The sequence below is a fragment of the Phyllobates terribilis genome, unplaced genomic scaffold (assembly GCF_046119375.1).
Source record: "Phyllobates terribilis strain yellow unplaced genomic scaffold, ASM4611937v1 Scaffold_1__5_contigs__length_1240528914, whole genome shotgun sequence".
NCBI classification, from domain to species: domain Eukaryota; kingdom Metazoa; phylum Chordata; class Amphibia; order Anura; family Dendrobatidae; genus Phyllobates; species Phyllobates terribilis.
In genome coordinates this window covers 845,775,469-845,797,406 of record NW_027362761.1, presented here as the reverse complement: position 1 = coordinate 845,797,406, position 21,938 = coordinate 845,775,469, and positions in this window count along the sequence as shown.

Here is a 21,938-nt window from a genome sequence, read left to right as displayed (position 1 = left end):
CCAGACGTCGTGACAAGAAAATTAAAAAAAGAAATATCTTTAGGTAGAATGGCGGTTCCCTTCAGAACACTTTCCTTACAAGACGTAGTGGTATCCCCGTTGGGAGTCGTGCCAAAATCGGAACCCGATACATTTGGACTAATCCACCATTTGTCATATCCAAGGGGCAGGTCAGTAAATGACAACATCGACGCGGAACCAAGTACAGTAGTATATACCGTACATCCTTTGACAAGGCAATCAGGCGGGTCAAGAAGTTGGGAAGGGGCACCCTAATGGCCAAAAGAGACATTGAGGGGGCGTTCCGGTTACTTACTACCTGTGCCTCCGAATAGTGTCTGCCTATTAAGCTGTTTGCCCATGGGGTGCTCTATATCCTGCTCACTATTTGAGGCATTTAGTTGCTTCCTCGAATGGGTCATCATGGACGTTTCTAAGGGGGCACATATTATCCATTACCTCGATGACTTCTTATGCCTGGGCCCAAAAGGTTCGCCACAGTGTGAATACACGCGGTTGTCCACCTGTGAGAAGGAGAGAGCTGGAGGGAGAGCGGACACCACAGAGCCAAGGGGTTAGATGGAGAACAGAAGAAGGAAAGAGGGCGAGGGAGGTAAGGGAGTACGGTGGAAGGCCGACCTGAGCTCTCCCATGTTCCTGCTGGGCGTGGATCAGCCCTGGGAAGAAAAGCCGCTTGCGCATCCCTTTGAGGTTACGGGTGCGAGCGGGCAGAGGGACTACGCTGGAGTGCGAAGGCCAGGTCGTTCCTGCCCGTGCGGCCTCCATGTCGCCGGGTTTATGCTAGAGTCGCGGTGGACCCTGACGGCCAGCCAGCCTCTCCCAATACTGGTGCTTGTCCGCTGGTGGGTTGAGACCCCCCGCGGTGGAGGCAGGTCTAAGCTCTGTAATTTAAATTGGCTCTGTAATTTGAATGAGTACACTTTAAATCCTTTTACAAGGATCTATTGGAGGGCAAGTCTGGGGCCAGCAGCCGCGGTAATTCCAGCTCCAGTAGCGTCCACTAAAGCTGCTGCAGTTAAAAAGCTTTTATAAGGATCGAGCTTGGCGGTCTTCCGCATGGCATGCTACCGCCAGTCCCAGCCCCTTTGCCTTGGGGCGCCTCCCCGATGCTCTTGACTGAATGTCCCGGGGGCCCGAAGCGTTTCCTTTGAAAAAATTAAGTGTCCAAACCACAGGTGGTGTAGCTGGCTTAAGAGCTGGGCTACTTTGCTGACTATCAGACACTGCTACTAGGCCCAAAGTATTATCTGGGCTAGATGCAGTTAAAAATTTGTTATTAGATCTACAGGCGGTGTAGCTGGCTTAAGAGCTGGGCTACTCCGTTGACTAGCATACACTGCTACTAGGCCCAAAGTATTACCTGGGCTAGATGCAGTTAAAAATTTGTAATTAGATCTACAGGTGGTGTAGCTTGCTTAAAAGCTGGGCTACTCCGCTGACTAGCAGACACTGCTACTAGGCCCAAAGTATTGCCTGGGCTAGATGCAGTTAAAAATTTGTAATTAGATCTACAGGCGGTGTAGCTTGCTTAACAGCTGGGCTACTCCGTTGACTAGCAGACACTGCTACTAGGCCCAAAGTATTGCCTGGGCTAGATGCAGTTAAAAATTTGTAATTAAATCTACAGGTGGTGTAGCTGGCTTAACAGCTGGGCTACTCTGCTGACTAGCAGACACTGCTACTAGGCCCAAAGTATTGCCTGGGCTAGATGCAGTTAAAAATTGTTATTAGATACAAAGGAGGTGTAGCTTGCTTCAGATGGGCTACTCCGCTGACTACGAGACTCTGCTACTAGCCCAAAAGGATTTCCTGGGTTAGATGCAGTAAAAAATTAGAATTAGATACACAGGCGGTGTAGCTTCCTTCACAGGTGGGCTACTCCGCTGACTACCAGACACTGCTACTAGGCCCAAAAAGATTTCCTGGATTAGATGCAGTAAAAAATTAGAATTAGATAGACAGGCGGTGTAGCTTCCTTCACAGGTGGGCTAATCTGCTGACTACGAGACACTGCTACTATGTCCAAAAGAATTTACAGAGTTAGATGCAGTAAAAAATTGTTATTAGATACACAGGTGGTGTAGCGTGCTTCAGATGGGCTACTCCACTGACTACCAGACACTGCTACAGGCCCAAAAGGATTGGCTAGCTTAGATGCAGTAAAAAATTGGTATTAGATACACAGGTGGTGTAGCTTGCAACACAGATAGGCTACTCCAATGACTAACAGACACTGCTACAGGCCCAAAAGGATTGGCTGAGCTACATTTCGCCAAATGCTGTGAAAAACACTTGCACAGCACTAGCACAAACCTGCCTGGCAAAAAGTGCTTTGAACTGCTGTAACCTAGCCCTCAAAAAGGCTGCAATTAGAATTAGTCCCTAGTCTCTAAACCTATCTCTCTATGTAACTGGAAATTCGCTCGCAATTCACACATTTATACTGTATAGCGCACACAGCAGCAGTGGTGCCGTCTAACACTCAGCTGCAGCAGTGAGAAAATGGTGGGGACGCGGAAAATGGCTGGGTCTTATAGGGCCAGGACATGTGACATACACAGCCTATGACACATGCCCTTGCTTGTGTAAAAAAAAAGCACTTCGCTGCGTGTGTGCGCTGCTGATAGGCTGACAGACTGCACCGCCCCACTGTAAATGCGGGAAACAAAAAAAAAATGGAGATCGGCATTATTTCTGCAGAGATCCATCCCCTGCCCCTCCCCCCGCCCACTCTACACTGAAACTGTCTATTAACATTGATTAACAGTATTACTGTGAAAAAATCCAGTTACGCTTTTGGTGCACGAACAGTTTTGGAACATAACCTCGAACAGCCGAATTTTTTGCAAATCGTTCGAGTTTGTCGAATGACTCGAACACGGCCCAAAATAGCTCGAATTTTAGATTGGCGAACAGTTCGAGTCGAACACCGCTCATCTCTAGTCATTAAGTTACTAGGATGGTATAAAAGGTATGGAGTTCCACGCCGTCGGTATCCCGACTAAGAGCATTTTACCCATGGTACGAAGTATGTGTGTTTCATAAGGTTATGATGTTTGAATACAAGCTTTTGCCAAACCCCACCCCTCAAAGGTTGAATTTGTGTTGTTTCAATTATTTATGAGATGCCTAGTTGTTATAGATCTATTAAGCTTTTTACATCCTTACAGTATTAAATATTCAGGTTTTAGCTCTATTAACCTTTTGGATTGACCAACAGCACTGTAGTTGTTCAACAATAAAATTAATTATCAAAAATACTGTGACGCTGAGTCACTTCTCACGGACAAGCCGTGAGTTGGGATAGTCAAGATCAATAGCCAAGTGGGTAAGTCATAAACAGAGGGAATAGGCAAAGGTGTAGTCAAGTAAAGGTCGGAGATCAAAATACCAGAAGAATAGCAGATCAAAGCAAAGGGATTAGACAAACAGATGGTCAGAACAAAGTCCAAGGTCAGGCAGTGATACATCAACAAGCAAGGCTCTAGGCACAGGGAAAGCAAACCACACAGCTGGCAGCTATCTGGGACTTCCAGTCCAGTTAAATAGCTGAGTAATTAAGGGAACAGGGAGCATTTGGTGAGGGCTCAGCACTTCCCAGTCTCAGATTGGACGGCCAAGCTGTCAATAAAAACACAGATAGCTCAGCATGCCACTGCACCAGACTAGACAACTGAGCTGTCAATTTACTGCACAGACAGCTTAGCACACCCCTGCACCAGAATGGATGACTGAGCTGTCAATCACTGCATCCTAAGACACACTGAGAGGTGGAATCATTACAAATGCAAATTGCCTAATAATTGTACACTTAGTGTATATCTTTACTAATCCATCCCACACAGCTGCAATTACCTATAGAATTATCAGGCTTTGTGGCCACAAAGGAGGTAGAGATTTTCAGACAGAATCAGAAGCTGAGTTACAGTATATGAGGAGGTAGAAAAACCTTAGCTATATATCTGCAAAAATAAATCAATTCTGCTGCGATAGGGTCAGAACTATTGTGCCAGAACTAATCTCTGTGCATAGGAGGTATCTATGGCATTACTAATGACATTTTAATGAGCATGTGTTGTGTTTCTGCCAAAGTGATGAACCTAACCTATTCTAGTATATGTTTATAGTGCAAAACATATCAGGACATTCAACTATAGCTCTACCGTTACATTGACATCTAATTTTAGAACACAACTCAAATGCAAAATCAGCTGCATATTACCTGAACTAGCAACTTTTTCTGTTCTTGGACCTAGAAATATTTTTACTAAAATATTTTTACTTCACAAAAAAATGTACCATTTGAACTTAGCTTAAGAGAGCCCGTCTCGGAGAAAGCCCTAAGTAACATGGTTTGGCACATAGCTAAACAAACAACAGTTTGAAATATTTAGGCCTCTTATTGTGACATAATTCAGTTGTAGTATAGTGTTGTTCAGCCATATGTCCTTGGAGAACAGTGGAAGGAAAACAAGGAAGGCTCTCATCTAAGATTTCAGCTGGCATTACAAAAGTCTTAATCTTTTTGATCAAAAGACAGTCAGCTGGGGCAGGGAATTAAAATGTTGCTCACTAAGTAAGCACTATGTGCCCCTGGATGGGGTGAGCATCCCACATTGACAGTGCAATATTTTTATGAAACTACAATTTTCACATTAATTAGATCAAGAATCAAGCTAAGTTTTCCTTACAGAAGATTTCCTGGGCAGAGAGGGGGTGGAACCTTTTTGAAGTGGGAGGCATGGATACAAATGGTCTTGCCTTTTGACTTGAGTGGCATTCATGCCTGGTAAGATAATTCCCACCTAGATTGTAAAGATTCAGGTGTCTTTTAACCACCATCCAATCACCAAAAGAAGGCAGGGTTGAGTCCAGGTTGAGGAGTGAAGCAAAAAAATGCTTATACAAATAAGTTAGTGTCTGATGTAAACGGAACAACATAACCATTCAAATTTCCATGTGTTAAAGACAGATAAAAGTAGTAAGGAAAATACAACCCACCCTTAGGAACTTCCTCAAAGTTTATCTTAATTAGGGCTAAGTTTTTTTGGTGTGTGCGTGAGCCACATAGACATCATTGCCAAATTCAAAGCTTGGATCCACTTTTTTAATCCTTTTTATTCAGACTTAAGTAATTTTTGTATAGTGAAATTATAACATTTAACCATACTGCTTTCTTTTGGTTGGAAAAAAATAAAATCTACCATATTTATATCTGTATTATCTGTCTATGAAATGAGTATTTTTATTACTATTTATTAACTCAGGTACCCCAGATCTACAAACAACTTAAGATGGTAACTTTTGCAGTGACTTGGGCTTTCCTAACTGGTACCCATTCTGAAATGACATCTGCACATAGATAATAAAAACAGACTCCTGCAAATCACAAATTAATAGTTGCATGAAATCCATCTGTACAGATCCATCTGTACCAAATGTTTCTCAGGAGCTTTTATACATTTTTCAGCATTGCATTTTTGACACTTTAGGCAGGACTAATATTTGGTAGCCAAAAGTGAGGTCAATTCAGTATTATACAAAAGATTCTGTTTTAATGCAGTCATGCCTGTTTTTTGACACTTGTCTCATGCCATAAGACATGCAGCCAGTAGTGTTGAGCGATACCTTCCGATATCGGGAAATATCGGATCGGATTGGATCGGACCGATACCCAAAAAGTATCGGATATCGCCGATTCCGATACCGGAAACCAATGCAAGTCAATGGGACAGAAATATCGGAATGAAAATAAACCCTTTCTTTCCTTGTAGGTTAATTCTACATGAAGGAAAACAACTAAGAATAATGTAGAATGTATTGGGGGAGGTGGGGGAGACAATAAAGGCATAGAGGTTTAGCCCAATCAAATGGAATAGCTGGAATTAATATTTTTTTTAAGACGTTCTGAGTTACGGAAATATTGACTATGTTAAGTATTTTTATATTTTGTCAGATATTTATGTTTCACTACTTCCATGCTCTTCACCTTCTTTTTTACTTCTCTCATACTTTCTCCTTCATCATCCTCAGCATCAGCATCTTTTTCATCAACTTCTTCTTCACCTTCTTCATCTTCTTCTTTTTCACCTTCTTCGTATTATTCTTTTTTTTTACATTCTTCATATTCTTCTTATTCAACTATTATTCTTCTTATTATTCTACTTCTTCATCTTCTTCATATTCTTCTTCTTCATCATATTCTTATTTGTGACAGGCATTCCTGTAGTTGCTATCTATAAAAGTTTGAACATTACACCTTTCGTTCTGCCCGTCACAAAAGATTTACAACAGGATTTTTCCGAGTTCAGTTTGGCCTCCAGCAGCAGGTCTTTTCCAGGGGCACCACGAGGAGGAACGGAATCACCCCCATACACTGCTTAGTCATCTTCTGCTTATAATTTAGATAATATCTTTTGCTCTGATTTTTAGTCTTATGCTTAATGTTCTTCCTTTTTTGTTCTGCAGCTTCTTGTACTTCTGCTTCTTGATTTTCTGTCTCTTGTTCTTCTGTATCTTGGTGGTTGTCTTCTCTTCTTTGTCCTCTTGGTCAACTTCTTCAGGGTCATCTTCTTGGTCTTCTTCGGGGTGGTCTTCAGGGTCGTCGTCTTCGGGGTCCTCGTCTTCAGGGTCGTCATCTTCGGGGTCCTCGTCTTCGGGGTCCTTGTCTTCTTCGGGGTGGTCTTCAGGGTCCTCGTCTTCAGGGTCGTCGTCTTCGGGGTCCTCGTCTTCTTCGGGTTGGTCTTCAGGGTCCTCGTCTTCAGGGTCCTCGTCAGGGAGATCCAGAGTGATTACCAAGAACCATTTCCAAAAGCTTTAACTTGGAAATGTAGCAGAAGGTAAAGAAGGCTGAGGAACTACCGAGAACCAGCTGACGGTACTGGAACCCGGATGGGTAGCAGAAGGTACAAGAGCCAATGGAACTACCGAAGACCAGCTGACGGTTCTGGAACTCAGTTACGAAGCAGGAGGTACCTGTACCAGAAAGCACTACCAAGGACCAGCAGATGTTGGTGGAACTTGGATACCGAGAAGGAGGCACCTAATCCAAAGGCACTGCGGAGAACCAGCTGACGGTACTGGAACCCGGATGGGTAGCAGAAGGTACCCATGTGAAAAAAAGTTTCAAGGCCGCGAGCCGGCCGCAGTTACCAAAACCCACAGTCCTACAGGGGGTGCTTGTCCTATTGGCACTATGGAACCAGCCTTCATTGCCAGATCCCGCAGCCCACATAAGAGTCACCTAAACTGCAGGCACCATAGAGTCGGCTAACCCGACCGCAACACGACAGGACAACGCATTGGAGGCAAAGTGACGTTGACACTACCTGGAAACAGCTGGCGTGCTGGAACCAGGCTGGGCAGGAGGGAGTACCCGTGCCAAAGACACTGCCGAGAACCAGCTGATGGTACTGGAACCCGGATGGGTAGCAGAAGGTACAAGAGCCAATGGAACTACCGAAGACCAGCTGATGGTTCTGGAACTCGGTTACTAAGCAGGAGGTACCTGTGCCAGAAAGCACTACCAAGGACCAGCAGACGTTGGTGGAACTTGGATACCGAGAAGGAGGCACCTAATCCAAAGGCACTGCCGAGAACCAGCTGACGGTACTGGAACCCGGATGGGTAGCAGAAGGTACCCATGTAAAAAAGTTTTAAGGCCGCAAGCCGGCCGCAGTTACCAAAACCCACAGTCCTACAGGGGGTGCTTGTCCTATTGGCAATATAGAACCAGCCTTCATTGCCAGATCCCGCAGCCCACATAGGAGTCACCGAAACTGCAGACACCATAGAGTCGGCTAACCCGACCGCAACACGACAGGACAACGCATTGGAGGCAAAGTGACATTGACACTACCTGGAAACAGCTGGCGTGCTGGAACCAGGCTGGGCAGGAGGGAGTACCAGTGCCAAAGACACTGCCGAGAACCAGCTGACGGTACTGGAACTCGGATGGGTAGTAGAAGGTACAAGAGCAAATGGAACTACCGAGAACCAGCTGACGGTACTGGAACCCGGAAGGGTAGCAGAAGGTACAAGAGCCAATGGAACTACCGAAGACTAGTGTTGAGCCACCCCCGTAGTGTTCGAGTTCGGTTCGGTTCGTCGAACACCCGTGTGTTTGCCGAACTGTTCGTCGAACTGTTCGTCGAACACCTTCGAACACCGTTAAGACCAATGGCAGGCAAACAAAAACACATAGAAACACATAGAAAACACCTTCAAAGGTGTCCAAAAGCTGACAAACTGCTCAGAAGACACAACTAACACATGGAAAAGTGACAAGTACATATAGTCATGCGAAAAGAAAAGAGGTGGAGGAGTAAAAGGAGGGGGAGACACAGATATAGGCATGTCATGCCCTTCTAAAATCCAAAAAGTGAGAAGCCGACATGCTCAGTCCGTTCCTGCCCGTGCCACCTCCGTGTCGCCGGGTTTGTGCCAGAGCCGCGGTGAACCCTGACGGCCAGCCCCCCTCTCCCATTACTGGTGCCTGTCCGCTGGTGGGTCGAGCGAGCCCCCCTGTGGTGGAGGCAGCTCTAAGCTTTTTAATTTAAATTGTCTCTCTAATTTGAATAAATACACTTTAAATCCATTTACAAGGATCTATTGGAGGGCAAGTCTCATGCCAGCAGCCGCGTAATTCCAGCTCCAGTAGCGTCCACTAAAGCTGCTGCAGTTAAAAAGCTTTTATAAGGATCAAGCTCGGCTGTCCACCGCAAGGCATCCTACTGCCAGTCCGAGCCCCTATGCCTTGGGGTGCCTCCTGATGCTCTTCACTGAGTATCCCGTGGTCCCGAAGCATTTCCTTTGAAAAAATGAAGTGTCCAAACTACAGGTGGTGTAGCTTGCTTAACAGGCGGGATAATCCGCTGACTAGCAGACCCTGTTACTAGGCACAAAGTATTTCCTGGGCTAGATGCTGTTAAAATTTTGTAATTAGATACTCTCGTTGGATGCTGAGAAAGCATTCCATAGAGTCTCCTGGCACGCCATATATGATTCTCTTAAAAAGCTTGGGGTAGGGGTCTAGGGGACCCTTTTATAGCCAAAATCACGGCCCTGTATCGCAATACGTCACCTAGGCTGAAGATAAATGGAACTGTAGCACCCTGAGGGCTCGGTTGCTACAGAGGTATTGCACCTCACCCAGAGGTGTGATATCTCACTCTCAGGTAAGGATGTAGTGTGGATCAGGACCCGACACCTGCATGCATTACACCACATTGCCGTGGGGCAGGGCGACCAATATGCCCCTGAGATGGGCAAGACAGTCCCTGTCCCTGGCTGGAGTGGGGGGAGGGAACACTGAGGAAGGGGAACCCTGTAGTGCAGGAGCAGGGAGGAAGCAGTTCCTGGGTGCATTGAGAAGGGAGTATAAAAGGTGGGCACCATCTTAGTTCAGTGCAGAGAAGTCTGAGCAGAAGTGGCAGGGAGCAGGGGCTCTGCATGAGCTCTGCTCCGGAGGCGAGCCTAGTAACAGAGGCCCAGGCCTGGAAGAGGGAGAAGGAAGGAAGAGGAGCGGAGAAGGCTCCAGGAACGAGGAATGAAGGGATCTCAGGGGTGCGGACGGGCGAGTCGCCACCACACGCCCGAATCCACCTGCGTGGAGGGGTCAGGCCAAAGGGGGAGACCGGTCCCCGAAACTAGTGGAGGCAGGAAACGACCCTCAGCTAGAAACAGGAGGCTGTGACATTTTATGTGGCGCAGCCCCTCGCTACACCCGCTAGGAAGGCACCACATAGGGTCAGGGAAATTGGCGCCAAGTTTACCAAGAGGAGGCCCGAGGCAGCTGGACAGAAGGGTTGGTAAGAAAGGCCAGACAAAGGACACACAAAGGGGGTCCTGTGAAGCACTCCAAAGTTATCTGGGAGTTGTCTGAGCCCCTCACCTGGTGAGCACAGTACGACGTGGGCAGCCGTTACCTGCAGACGTGGTCTGGATAATAAGAACTGTGAGTAAAGGCCCTGGACTGCATCACTGACTCCGTGTCATTACTGCTGCTGCCCTGCACCATCACCCCCATCCTCCGCATACACTGCCCTGAGGCTCTGCTGCACCCACAACACCAGCCTCAGCGGTCTGCCCTGGAGCGGCGGTTCACTCTGACCGCAATCCACGGGTGGCGTAGTCGGACATTTAAACATCAAAACCACATAAATAGTTCCGCCACTGGTTTGACCACCCTGAGCCACGGAACCGGGTTGCCGCCACGGAGACTACAACCACCAGCATCCACCAAAAAGGGTCCGGCTCCGGGTGTCCCAAGGCCCAGGGGGCGCGTCAGAACATTTTCATCACCTTTCACAACCACCAATGGGACAAGGCAGGGATGTTCTCTGTCCCCTCTCTTATACATCCTAGTGACGGAGCACCTGCTCTCATCAATTCGCCATAACCCCAATATTAGGTGGATTGAGGTGGGAGGCACCGAGTACAAGTGCTCTCTATTTGCTGATGATGTCCTAGTATATATCACTCAATCACATATATCCATCCATGCTGTTATGGCTGAAATAGATCACTTTGTTACATGGTCAAATTTTAAAATCAATGCAGCGAAGTCTGAGGCCCTCGATGTCTCCCTCCCCAAATCCATATAGGATTCCATCCAGTCCAACTTTCCCTTTGCCTGGCCCTCACAGGGTATCAAATACTTAGGAATTCCTATTCATAGAGACCTCTCCCATCTATGTTATCTTAATTTTGGGCCCTTTATTGAACAACTCCATACAGACCACGGTTGGCAAGTTAGAACGGTAAGATTCACTACGTGAACCACTGGTGTTTTGTGGAAAAGCACATGTACACTGTGTTCCAAATTATTATGCAAAAAGTGTTTAGGAGTGATAAGGGAAGAATTTGTTTGTTTGTCAGTTAAACTCATTGATGGTGATGTGTGTCAGGGCTCTTTACATCACTGTAAGCAATTGCAGACACCTGTGCTAATTAGTTTGGCAGGTGTGTCCAATGAAAGGCAAGACTACTTAAGAAGGCTGTCTCACATTATTAAGCAGCCTACATTTTCTGCCAAAATGGGAAAGAAAAAGGATGTGTCGGCTGCTGAGAAGCAACAAATTGTGGAGTGTTTAGGTCAAGGCATGACTACAATCAACATTGTGCGATGATCAGGATGAAGTGTCTTGGCAATCAAGAAGTATGTAGCTGATTCACAGTACACACGTGTGTGTGCTGATAAGGGCAAATTGAGGACTCTTTCCTACAGGCAATTACGTCAGGTTGAAAGAGCAGCGGCAAAAAAGCCTTGTCATAGCAGCAGACAAGTTTTTGAAGCTGCTTGTGCCTCCAACGTCCCCCGAACAACAAGATGCAGGGTCCTTCAGAGGTTTGCAGCTGTGCATACGCCATCCTGTCGACCTCCTCTATCCACTTCACACAAGCAGAAACGGCTCCAGTGGGCCAAACATTACATGAAGACTGATTTCAAAACTGTTTTGTTCACGGATGAGTGCCGTGCAGCGCTCGATGGTCCAGATGGATGGAGTGGAGGATGGCTGGTTGATGGACACCCCACGCAAACACGGCTACAGCGCCAACAAGGAGGAGGTGGAGTAATGTTTTGGGCTGGAATCATGGGGAGAGAGATTGTCGGCCCCTTTAGGATCCCTGAAGGCGCTAAAGATGAACTCCATAATGCATGTGGATTTTCTCAAACAGCACTTCCTGCCATGGTTCAAGAAGAAGAACCGTGTATTTCACAGCAAGATCATTTTTCTGCATGATAATGCACCATCTCATGCTGCACATAAAACATCTGCATCTCTGGCTGATATGGGCATAAAAGGGGACAAACTTATGGTGTGACCCCCATGCTCCCCTGACCTCTACCCCATTCAGAACCTTTGGAGCATCATTAAAAGGAGTGTCTATGATGGCGGGAGGCAGTTCACATCTAAGCAACAGCTCTGGGAGGGTATTCTGTCCTCATGCAAAACAATTGAAGCAGAAACCATCCAAAACCTGACAAATTCAATGGACGAGAGAGTTCAGAAGCTCCTTTCGAACAAGGGGTCCTATGTGAAAATGTAACATCACCTAGAATAAAGTTTTGAGTTGAAAACTGTTTGATTTCAGTTTCTAACAACCTGCTAATGCTTATAATTTCAAAAATGACCATTTTTTGGTCTTTATTAAAATGAAAAGGTTGATCGAAAAGTTTGGGGGTTCTAAGAGTGTGGCAACCCAGTAGTCATGATTACTTCGAATTCTGACAATATGAGGGTCATGCTGCAGGTAGTGCAGCAAGAAGGCACTTATGTGTCTTGCGCATCTCGGAGCCCCAAAATTATTTTCCGGGCTAGATGCAGCTAAAAATTATTATTAATTTTAAATCTGGTGAAGCTTTAGTATAGATGGCCTAATAGGATCAGTGCTACACACTGCTACAAAGCCCAAATTATTTTCCAGTCAAGATACAGATAAACATGATTAGTAATTTTAAATCTGGTGGAGCTTATTATAGATGGCCTAATAGAATCAGTGCTGCACACTGCTACAAAGCCCAAATTATTTTCCAACCAAGATACAGATAAACATGATTAGTAATTTGAAAGCTTAAAACGGTTTGTAGGGTGATTTTAACCAATCATCAAGCTTTTACTCTCCCCAGGATGACACAGGGGTAGAAAAGTCGTTTCGGATCCATGATTTGTTCATCTTTATGAACGTGAGTCTGTCTACATTATCAGTGGAGAGCCGCGTGCGCTTATCTGTCAGCACACCACCAGCAGCGCTGAACACACGTTCAGACAGAACGCTGGCTGCGGGGCATGACAAGATCTCCAAGGCGTAAGTGGCTAGCTCCGGCCATTTATCCAGATTGGAAGCCCAAAAAGAGCAAGGGTCCAGTGACACAGTCGTGGCTTCAATGTTTACTTGGAGATACTCCTGTACCATCGTCTCTAGGCGTTGACTATGTGTCAGACTTCTTGTCTCCTGTGGCCTTGCAAAGGATGGGCTAAAAAAGTGGTGAAATGATTCCGCAAATTGATGTTACCAGCAGATACTGTGGTTCTGTTATGGTTTGAGTGCTGAACACTTGACGGTCCCACGGTTGGCAAGTTGGAACTGTGAGATTCACTACGTGCACCACTGGTATTTTGTGGAAAAGCACATGTAAGATTTTGCAACAGTCTCTGCTGATACTCCTGCTTGCGTGCATCCCTTTCTATGGCAGGAATAATTTCTGCAAATTTACTTTTGTACCGGGGATCTAACAGTGTGGCAACCCAGTAGTCAGGATTATTTCTAATTCTCACAATTCGAGGGTCATGTTGCAGGTAGTGCAGCAAGAAGGCACTCATGTGTGTTGCGCATCCAGGAGCACCAAGTCCCTGTTGTGTTGGTGGCGAGGTAACAATCATGCTTCCTTCCTCTGTCCTCTCCCCCCAACCTCGCACAACAGAAATGTGATCAAGGTCTCCCTCATCTGATGAGTCTTCCATCAGTTCGTCCTCCACTTCTTCCTGGGCTCCTGCACCTTCCTCACTAGTTTGGCTGCTACCATGCGCCCTGGTAAAACCATCTCCCCCACCCTCACATGCCTGCCGCCTTGGTGCTGCCGACCGTCGGGACCTTGCAGATGTTAGCCCTTCCGCATACAACTCCTCCTCCTCTACTTCCTCCACCTCCTCTTGTGCCACCACCTGACTCCGAATTCTGTTTAACATGTGCTCCAGCATGTAAATCACCGGAATAGTCATGCTGATAATGGCATCGTCAGCACTAAACATCTTCGTCGCCATTTCAAAACTGTGCAGAAGGGTGCATAGGTCCCTGATCTGAGACCACTCCTCCAGCGTGATTTGCCCCACCTCTGGATCTCATTGGCCCAGGCTAAACGTCAGAACGTATTGCACCAGGGCTTGTCGGTGCTGCCACAGTCGCTGCAACATGTGCAGAGTTGAATTCCACCGGGTAGGCACATCGCATTTTAGCCGGTGAAGAGGCAGGCCCAACGACTTCTGTAGAGATGTAAGTCGCTGAGCTGCGGGATGCGAACGGTGAAAGTGAGCACACAGCGACCGTGCCCTCTGCAGAAGGCCATCTAGTCTGGGATAGTGGGCTAAAAATTGCTGGACAACCAGGTTCAACACGTGAGCCATACAAGGCACGTGTGTGACATTGCCCCGGCAAAGGGCCGCACCCAGGTTTGCAGCATTGTCGCACACGGCCTTCCCTGGTTTCAGGTCCAGTGGAGACAACCATTCATGAAATTGGTTCTCCAGAGCTGACCACATCTCCTCAGCTGTGTGACTCACATTTCCCAGACATTTCAATGTAAAAACCGCCTGATGACGTTGAGCCCTACTGCCAGCATAGTAAGGAGGTGTACAGGATCCCTTGTGCGCAGTTAGAAAGCTTGTGGCATGACCAGACAGGCTTTGGGTGCAGGTGGAAGACCGAGAGGAGGTTGAGGAGGCAGAAGCAGTGGAGGAACTTTGACATAAAGAGGATTGACGCACAACTCGTGGGGACGGCAAGACTTGGACAGCAGCCCCTTGTCCTGCTGTCACCATAGTTACCCAGTGCCCAGTCAGCGACATGTAACGCCCCTGTCCATGCCTACTCGTCCAAGTGTCTGTGGTGAAATGCACCCTGTCACACACAGAGTTTCTCAAAGAAGCGGTAATGTTGTGTGCGACATACTGGTGGAGCGCAGGCACACCTTTCTTTGAGAAGTAGTGCAGACTGGGCATATGGTACTGGGGCACTGCGACGGACATAAGGTCTCGAAAATCCTCTGTGTCCACCAGGCGGAAAGGCAGCATTTTTGTAGCCAAGAACTTGCAGATGGTGAAATTCAACCTCTTAGCTTTCTCATGGCTAGGAGGAAATAGTCTTTTACTTGTCCACATCTGAGGGACCGAGGGCTGGCTATTGTGCTTAGACGGGGTTGATAAGGGTGTCCCCGGCAAACTGCCGGTCTGTGAGGAAGATGCAGGCGGACATGTTAGGTTGCCTTGATCCAAAGGTGGTACTATCGATGTCGGACAGCGCTCAACACCAGCTGGTGTTACCACCTCCAAAGAAAATGATGACCTGCCAATCACGCTGGCTGTTGCGGGTAAAGAGGTGGCAGGTCTGCACCCCAAAACAGGTGTGACTGCTGTCCCCCCAGTCACAGAGGATGAAGAGGCCGCGGATGCACAAGATATGGCAGACGGTGGTTGGCCCGGCCGGCAAGGCCGCATTGTAGCACACTGAGCTTCCCACTGCAACTTATGCTTCATGTCCATGTGCCGGTTCCTGCATGAAGTACTCAAACTATGTATTTTTTGGCCTCTACTTAGCTTTTGCTGACAAATGTTACAGATAACACGAGTTGGGTCATCTTTATCGATCTGAAAAAATGCCCAGGCTATGCAAAGCTTAGCACCCATGCGACCTGAAGACCACCACGACTTGTGGTGAGAGGCAGAGTTGTGTTTGAGGATGCAGTTGTTGACGTGCTTCCAGTACTACGTCTCTGTCCAGGAAGGCGCAACCTGACCTCGTCGTCACTAGCATCTTCCTCCACCTCCTCTGCTGACCTCATCTCTTGGCTGACTGTGGGTTGACAGTAAGTGGGATCTCCAACCTCATCATCATCACCCTGTGCGTTATCACACCCGTCGTCCTCAGAGCCAACCTGTTCCTGCCCTGACAAAAAACTAAAGTTGTCGCTCCAATCAGGTATTTGAGTCTTATCATCGTCTTCCTCATTGTCTCCACCAACAGGAGTTACAGTTTGGGAATGAGGGTCTACATTATGGTCAGAACCTTCTGCGTCTGGTCCTGGATCCGACTCATAAAGATTCTGGGCATCAGTGCAGATCATTTCCTCGTCTGGATTCACAGAAGCGCTGGAGTCGACCTCTGATTCCCAGGCTATAGTATGAGTAAACAGCTCTGCAGACTCAACCATCTGTTCTACCTCATACTCAGACGGGCAGCTGGAGATTTTGGAGCTGTGAGGAAGCAAGTGCGATTGGGGTGACACCTTTGAGGACTGGAGTATTTGTGATGTTGAAGTTGATGTGGAGGAGAGCCCACTTAAAGGAGCACTTGATATCCGTTGAAGCACCTGCTGTTTTTGTGCCTCATCTGGAATTTGTAGCGATTGGCGTGGCCGTAAGAAAGGGATCTTATCACATTGTCCGCTAAAAGAAGTAGACATTTTAGTTTGGCTGGAAGATGGTCTTTCTTCTGCAGATGTTACTGTTGTTTTAACACCTACCCCACGGACACAACCTTTTTTCCCCTTCCCAACACGCCTATTCCCCTTTCCACCAGCAGCAGGCATTTTTCCACTCATTTTGGTGGTTAACTAATTAACAACTCCGGAGTTGTTTGCACAAAAAAACAATGGATGGGAACCGAGCAGAGCTGAGTGGCCAAACTGTGGTATTAGGCCAAAACTATTGGCTGGGTTAGATGCAGAAAAAAATTATATTCAATTTGCAACTTGATGGAGGTCAGTATAGATGGACTAATAGAGAAAGTCCCACACACTGCTAGAAGGCCAAATATTTTTTCAGAGCTAGATGCAGATTAAAATTATTTTTAATTTGCAACCTGATGGAGGTCAGTATAGATGGACTAATAGAGAAAGTCCCACACACTGCTAGAAGGCCAAATATTTTTTCAGAGGTAGATGCAGAAAAAAATATATTCAGTTTGCAACCTGATGGAGGTCTGTATAGATGGATTAATAGAACAAGTCCCACACACAGCTAGAAGCCCAATATTTTTTCAGAGGTAGATGAAGAAAAAAATATATTCAGTTTGCAACCTGATGGAGGTCTGTATAGATGGATTAATAGAACAAGTCCCACACACAGCTAGAAGCCCAATATTTATTCAGAGGTAGATGCAGAAAAAAATATATTCAGTTTGCAACCTGATGGAGGTCAGTATAGATGGACTAATACAACAAGTCCCACACACAGCTAGAAGCCCAATATTTTTTCAGAGATAGATGCAGATAAAAATATATTCAGTTTGCAACCTGATGGAGGTCTGTATAGATGGATTAATAGAACAAGTCCCACACACAGCTAGAAGCCCAATATTTTTTCAGAGGTAGATGCAGAAAAAAATATATTCAGTTTGCAACCTGATGGATGTCAGTATAGATGGACTAAGACAACAAGTCCCACACACAGCTAGAAGCCCAATATTTTTTCAGAGGTAGATGCAGAAAAAAATATATTCAGTTTGCAACCTGATGGAGGTCTGTATAGATGGACTAATACAACAAGTCCCACACACAGCTAGTAGCCCAATATTTTTTCAGAGGTAGATGCAGAAAAAAATATATTCAGTTTGCAACCTGATGGAGGTCAGTATAGATGGACTAATACAACAAGTCCCACACCCAGCTAGAAGCCCAATATTTTTTCAGAAGTAGATGCAGAAAAAATATATATTCAGTTTGCAACCTGATGGAGGTCTGTATAGATGGATTAATAGAACAAGTCCCACACACAGCTAGAAGCCCAATATTTTTTCAGAGGTAGATGAAGAAAAAAATATATGCAGTTTGCAACCTGATGGAGGTCAGTATAGATGGACTAATACAACAAGTCCCACACACAGCTAGAAGCCCAATATTTTTTCAGAGCTAGATGCAGAAAAAAATTATATTCAATTTGCAACCTGATGGAGGTCAGTATAGATGGACTAATAGAATGATGCTATGCCCAAAAGATTTTACTTCACTAGGTGCAGTAAAAAAATTGGTATTCTATACACAGGTGGTATATCTTGCAACACAGATAGGCTACTCCACTGACTAACACACTCTGCAATAGGCCAAAAAGGATTAGCTTTGCTAGATTCAGCCAAATGCTGTGAAAAAAACTTGCACAGCACTGGCACAGACCTGCCTGGCAAAAACTGATAGGAACTGATGTAACCTAGTCCTGAAAAGGACTCCAATTACAATTAGTCTTTACTCCCACAATCTATCTATTTAAGAGCACAGACCTGCCTGATAAAAGTCGTAGGAAATGCTGTAACCTAGTCCTTAAAAGTACTGCAATCACAACTATTCCCTACTCCCAAGCTATCTGTAGATTTGTGCGAAAATTGGCTTGAAATTAACAAGGTATAGCGCACACAGCAACAGCGGTGCCGTCTAACACGCAGCTGCAGCAGTGAGAAAATGGTGGCAACGGGGAAAATGGCTTGGTCTTATAGGGCAAGGACATGTGACATACACTGCCAATGACACATGCCCTTGCTTGTGTGAAAAAAAGCACTTCGCTCCGTGTGTGCGCTGCTGATAGGCTGACAGATTGCACCTCCCCACTGTAAATGCGGGAAAGAGAAAAAAAAAATGGAGATCTTCATTGTTCCTGCAGAGATCCATCCCCTGCCCCTCCCCCCACCCCGCTGTACACTCAAACTGCGTATTAACATTAATTTTCATCATTACTGAGAAAAAATCCAGTTATGATTTTGGTGCACGAACAGTTATCGAACATAACCTCGAACAGCCGAATTTTTCTCAAATTGTTCGTGTTCGCCGCACGGCTCGAACACCGCCCAAAACAGCTCGAATTTGAGATTGGCGAACAGTTTAAGTAGAACAACGCTCATCTCTACTGAAGACCAGCTGACGGTACTGGAACTCGGTTACTAAGCAGGAGGTACCTGTGCCAGAAAGCACTACCCAGGACCAGCAGACGTTGGTGGAACTTGGATACCGAGAAGGAGGCACCTAATCCAAAAGCACTGTCGAGAACCAGCTGACGGTACTGGAACCCGGATGAGTAGCAGAAGGTACCCATGTAAAAAAAAGTTTCAAGGCCGTGAGCCGGCCGCAGTTACCAAAACCCACAGTCCTACAGGGGGTGCTTGTCCTATTGGCACTATGGAACCAGCCTTCATTGCCAGATCCCGCAGCCCACATAGGAGTCACCTAAACTGCAGGCACCATAGAGTCGGCTAACCCGACCGCAACACAACAGGACAACGCATTGGAGGCAAATCGACGTAGACACTACCTGGAAACAGCTGGCGTGCTGGAACCAGGCTGGGCATGAGGGAGTACCTGTGCCAAAGACACTGCCGAGAACCAGCTGAGGGAACTGGAACCCGGATGGGTAGAAGAAGGTACAAGAGCCAATGGAACTACCGAAGACCAGCTGACGGTTCAGGAACTCGGTTACTAAGCAGGAGGTATTTTTGCCAGAAAGCACTAAAAAGGACCAGCAGACGTTGGTGGAACTTGGATACCGAGAAGGAGGCAAATAATCCAAAGGCACTGCCAAGAACCAGCTGATGGTACAGGAACCCGGATGGGTAGCAGAAGGTACAAAAGCCAATGGAACTACCATGAACCAGCTGACGGTACTGGAACCCGGATGGGTAGCAGAAGGTTCAAGAGCCAATGGAACTACCGAAGACCAGCTGACGGTACTGGAACTCGGTTACTAAGCAGGAGGTACCTGTGCCAGAAAGCGCTACCACGGACCAGCAGACATTGGTGGAACTTGGATACCGAGAAGGAGGTACCTAATCAAAAGGCACTGCCGAGAACCAGCTGACGGTACTGGAACCCGGATGGGTAGCAGAAGGTACCCATGTGAAAAAAAGTTTCAAGGCCGCGAGCCGGCCGCAGTTACCAAAACCCACAGTCCTACAGGGGGTGCTTGTCCTATTGGCACTATGGAACCAGCCTTCATTGCCAGATCCCGCAGCCCACATAGGAGTCACCTAAACTGCAGGCACCATAGAGTCGGCTAACCCGACCGCAACACGACAGGACAACGCATTGGAGGCAAAGTGACGTTGACACTACCCGGAAACAGCTGGCGTGCTGGAACCAGGTTGGGCAGGAGGGAGTACCCGTGCCAAAGACACTGCTAGGAAACAGCTGGCGGTGCTGGAACCCAGGGTAAATACTAAAAACAGAGGAGCCAGAGGTGTAATTGGAGCAAGTTTTAAATCAGTAGTACAGTAGATGTGGACATAGCAGGAGAATTTTCCGGACACACAGCTGTGGAACAGCTGACGTTACTGAACCCCAATAACACTGGAGCAAGCGTTGACTGTGCAGACGGCACTTCCGAGCGCCAACTGGTGGTGTTGGAGCTCAGGGATAATACTGAAAACAGAGGAGCCAGAAGTGTAATTGGAGCAACTTTAAAATCTGTAGTGGTGAGAATGTGGACAGAGCAGGAGAAATTGCCGTCCGCACAGCATGGGAACAGCTGACGTTACTGAACCCCAATAACACGGCAGCAAGTGTTGACTGTGCAGACGGCACTTCCGAGCGCCAACTGGCGGTGTTGGAGCTCAGGGATAATACTGAAAACAGAGGAGCCAGAGGTGTAATTGGAGCAACTTTAAAATCTGTAGTGGTGAGAATGTGGACAGAGCAGGAGAAATTGCCGTCCGCACAGCAGGGGAACAGCTGACGTTACTGAACCCCAATAACATTGCAGCAAGTGTTGACTTTGCAGACGGCACTTCCGAGGGCCAACTGGCGGTGTTGTAGCTCAGGGATAATACTGAAAACAGAGGAGCCAGAGGTGTAATTGGAGCAACTTTAAAATCTGTAGTGGTGAGAATGTGGACAGAGCAGGAGAAATTGCTGTCCGCACAGCAGGGGAACAGCTGACGTTACTGAACCCCAATAGCACGGCAGCAAGTGTTGACTGTGCAGACGGCACTTCCGATCGCCAACTGGCGGTGTTGGAGCTCAGGGATAATACTGAAAACAGAGGAGCCAGAGGTGTAATTGGAGCAACTTTAAAATCTGTAGTGGTGAGAATGTGGACAGAGCAGGAGAAATTGCCATCCGCACAGCAGGGGAACAGCTGACGTTACTGAACCCCAATAACACTGCAGCAAGTGTTGACTGTGCAGACGGCACTTCCGAGCGCCAACTGGCGGTGTTGGAGCTCAGGGATAATACTGAAAACAGAGGAGCCAAAGGTGTAATTGGAGCAACTTTAAAATCTGTAGTGGTGAGAATGTGGACAGAGCAGGAGAAATTGCCGTCCGCACAGCAGGGGAACAGCTGACGTTACTGAACCCCAATAACATTGCAGCAAGTGTTGACTTTGCAGACGGCACTTCCGAGGGCCAACTGGCGGTGTTGTAGCTCAGGGATAATACTGAAAACAGAGGAGCCAGAGGTGTAATTGGAGCAACTTTAAAATCTGTAGTGGTGAGAATGTGGACAGAGCAGGAGAAATTGCCGTCCGCACAGCAGGGGAACAGCTGACGTTACTGAGCCCCAATAACACGGCAGCAAGTGGTGCCTGTGCAGACGACTCTTCCGAGCGCCAACTGGCGGTGTGGGAGCTCAGGGATTACAGTTCAGGTGGTAGAAACATGAACACAACAGGAGACCTGGATACTGTTGCCAACCAATTATTTATTCTGGACGAGGACTGGCAAATTCATGAGAGATCCAGGCCTTGCTCATTTTGAGAAAAGTAAGCCGGTCAACGTTATCGGAGGATAGTCGCATGCGGCGGTCTGTTATTACACCACCTGCGGCACTAAAGACGCATTCCGATAATACACTAGCAGCAGGGCAAGCTAGCACCTCCAGTGCATACTGACTAAGCTCTGGCCATGTATCCAGCTTACAGACCCAAAACTTGAAGGCAGAAGAGCCGTCTGGGAGTACACTAAGAGGGCAAGTAGTCTGTCACCATCTGACGGAAACGTTGCCTCTGCTGACTGGAGCCGTCTGTGATGGTGTAGACGTTTGTGGCGGCGGTGACACAAAACTTTGCCACATTTCGGCCATACTGGTCTTGCATTGTGCTGAGGCGCTGCTTCTGCTCCCTCTTTGTGCAGAGCTTCCTCCACTGCCTCGACGCACTGAGCTGCTTTGTAAAGCACTAGCAGCACTGCTCTCGGTTGGAATGGAGAACATGATGGAATGCACC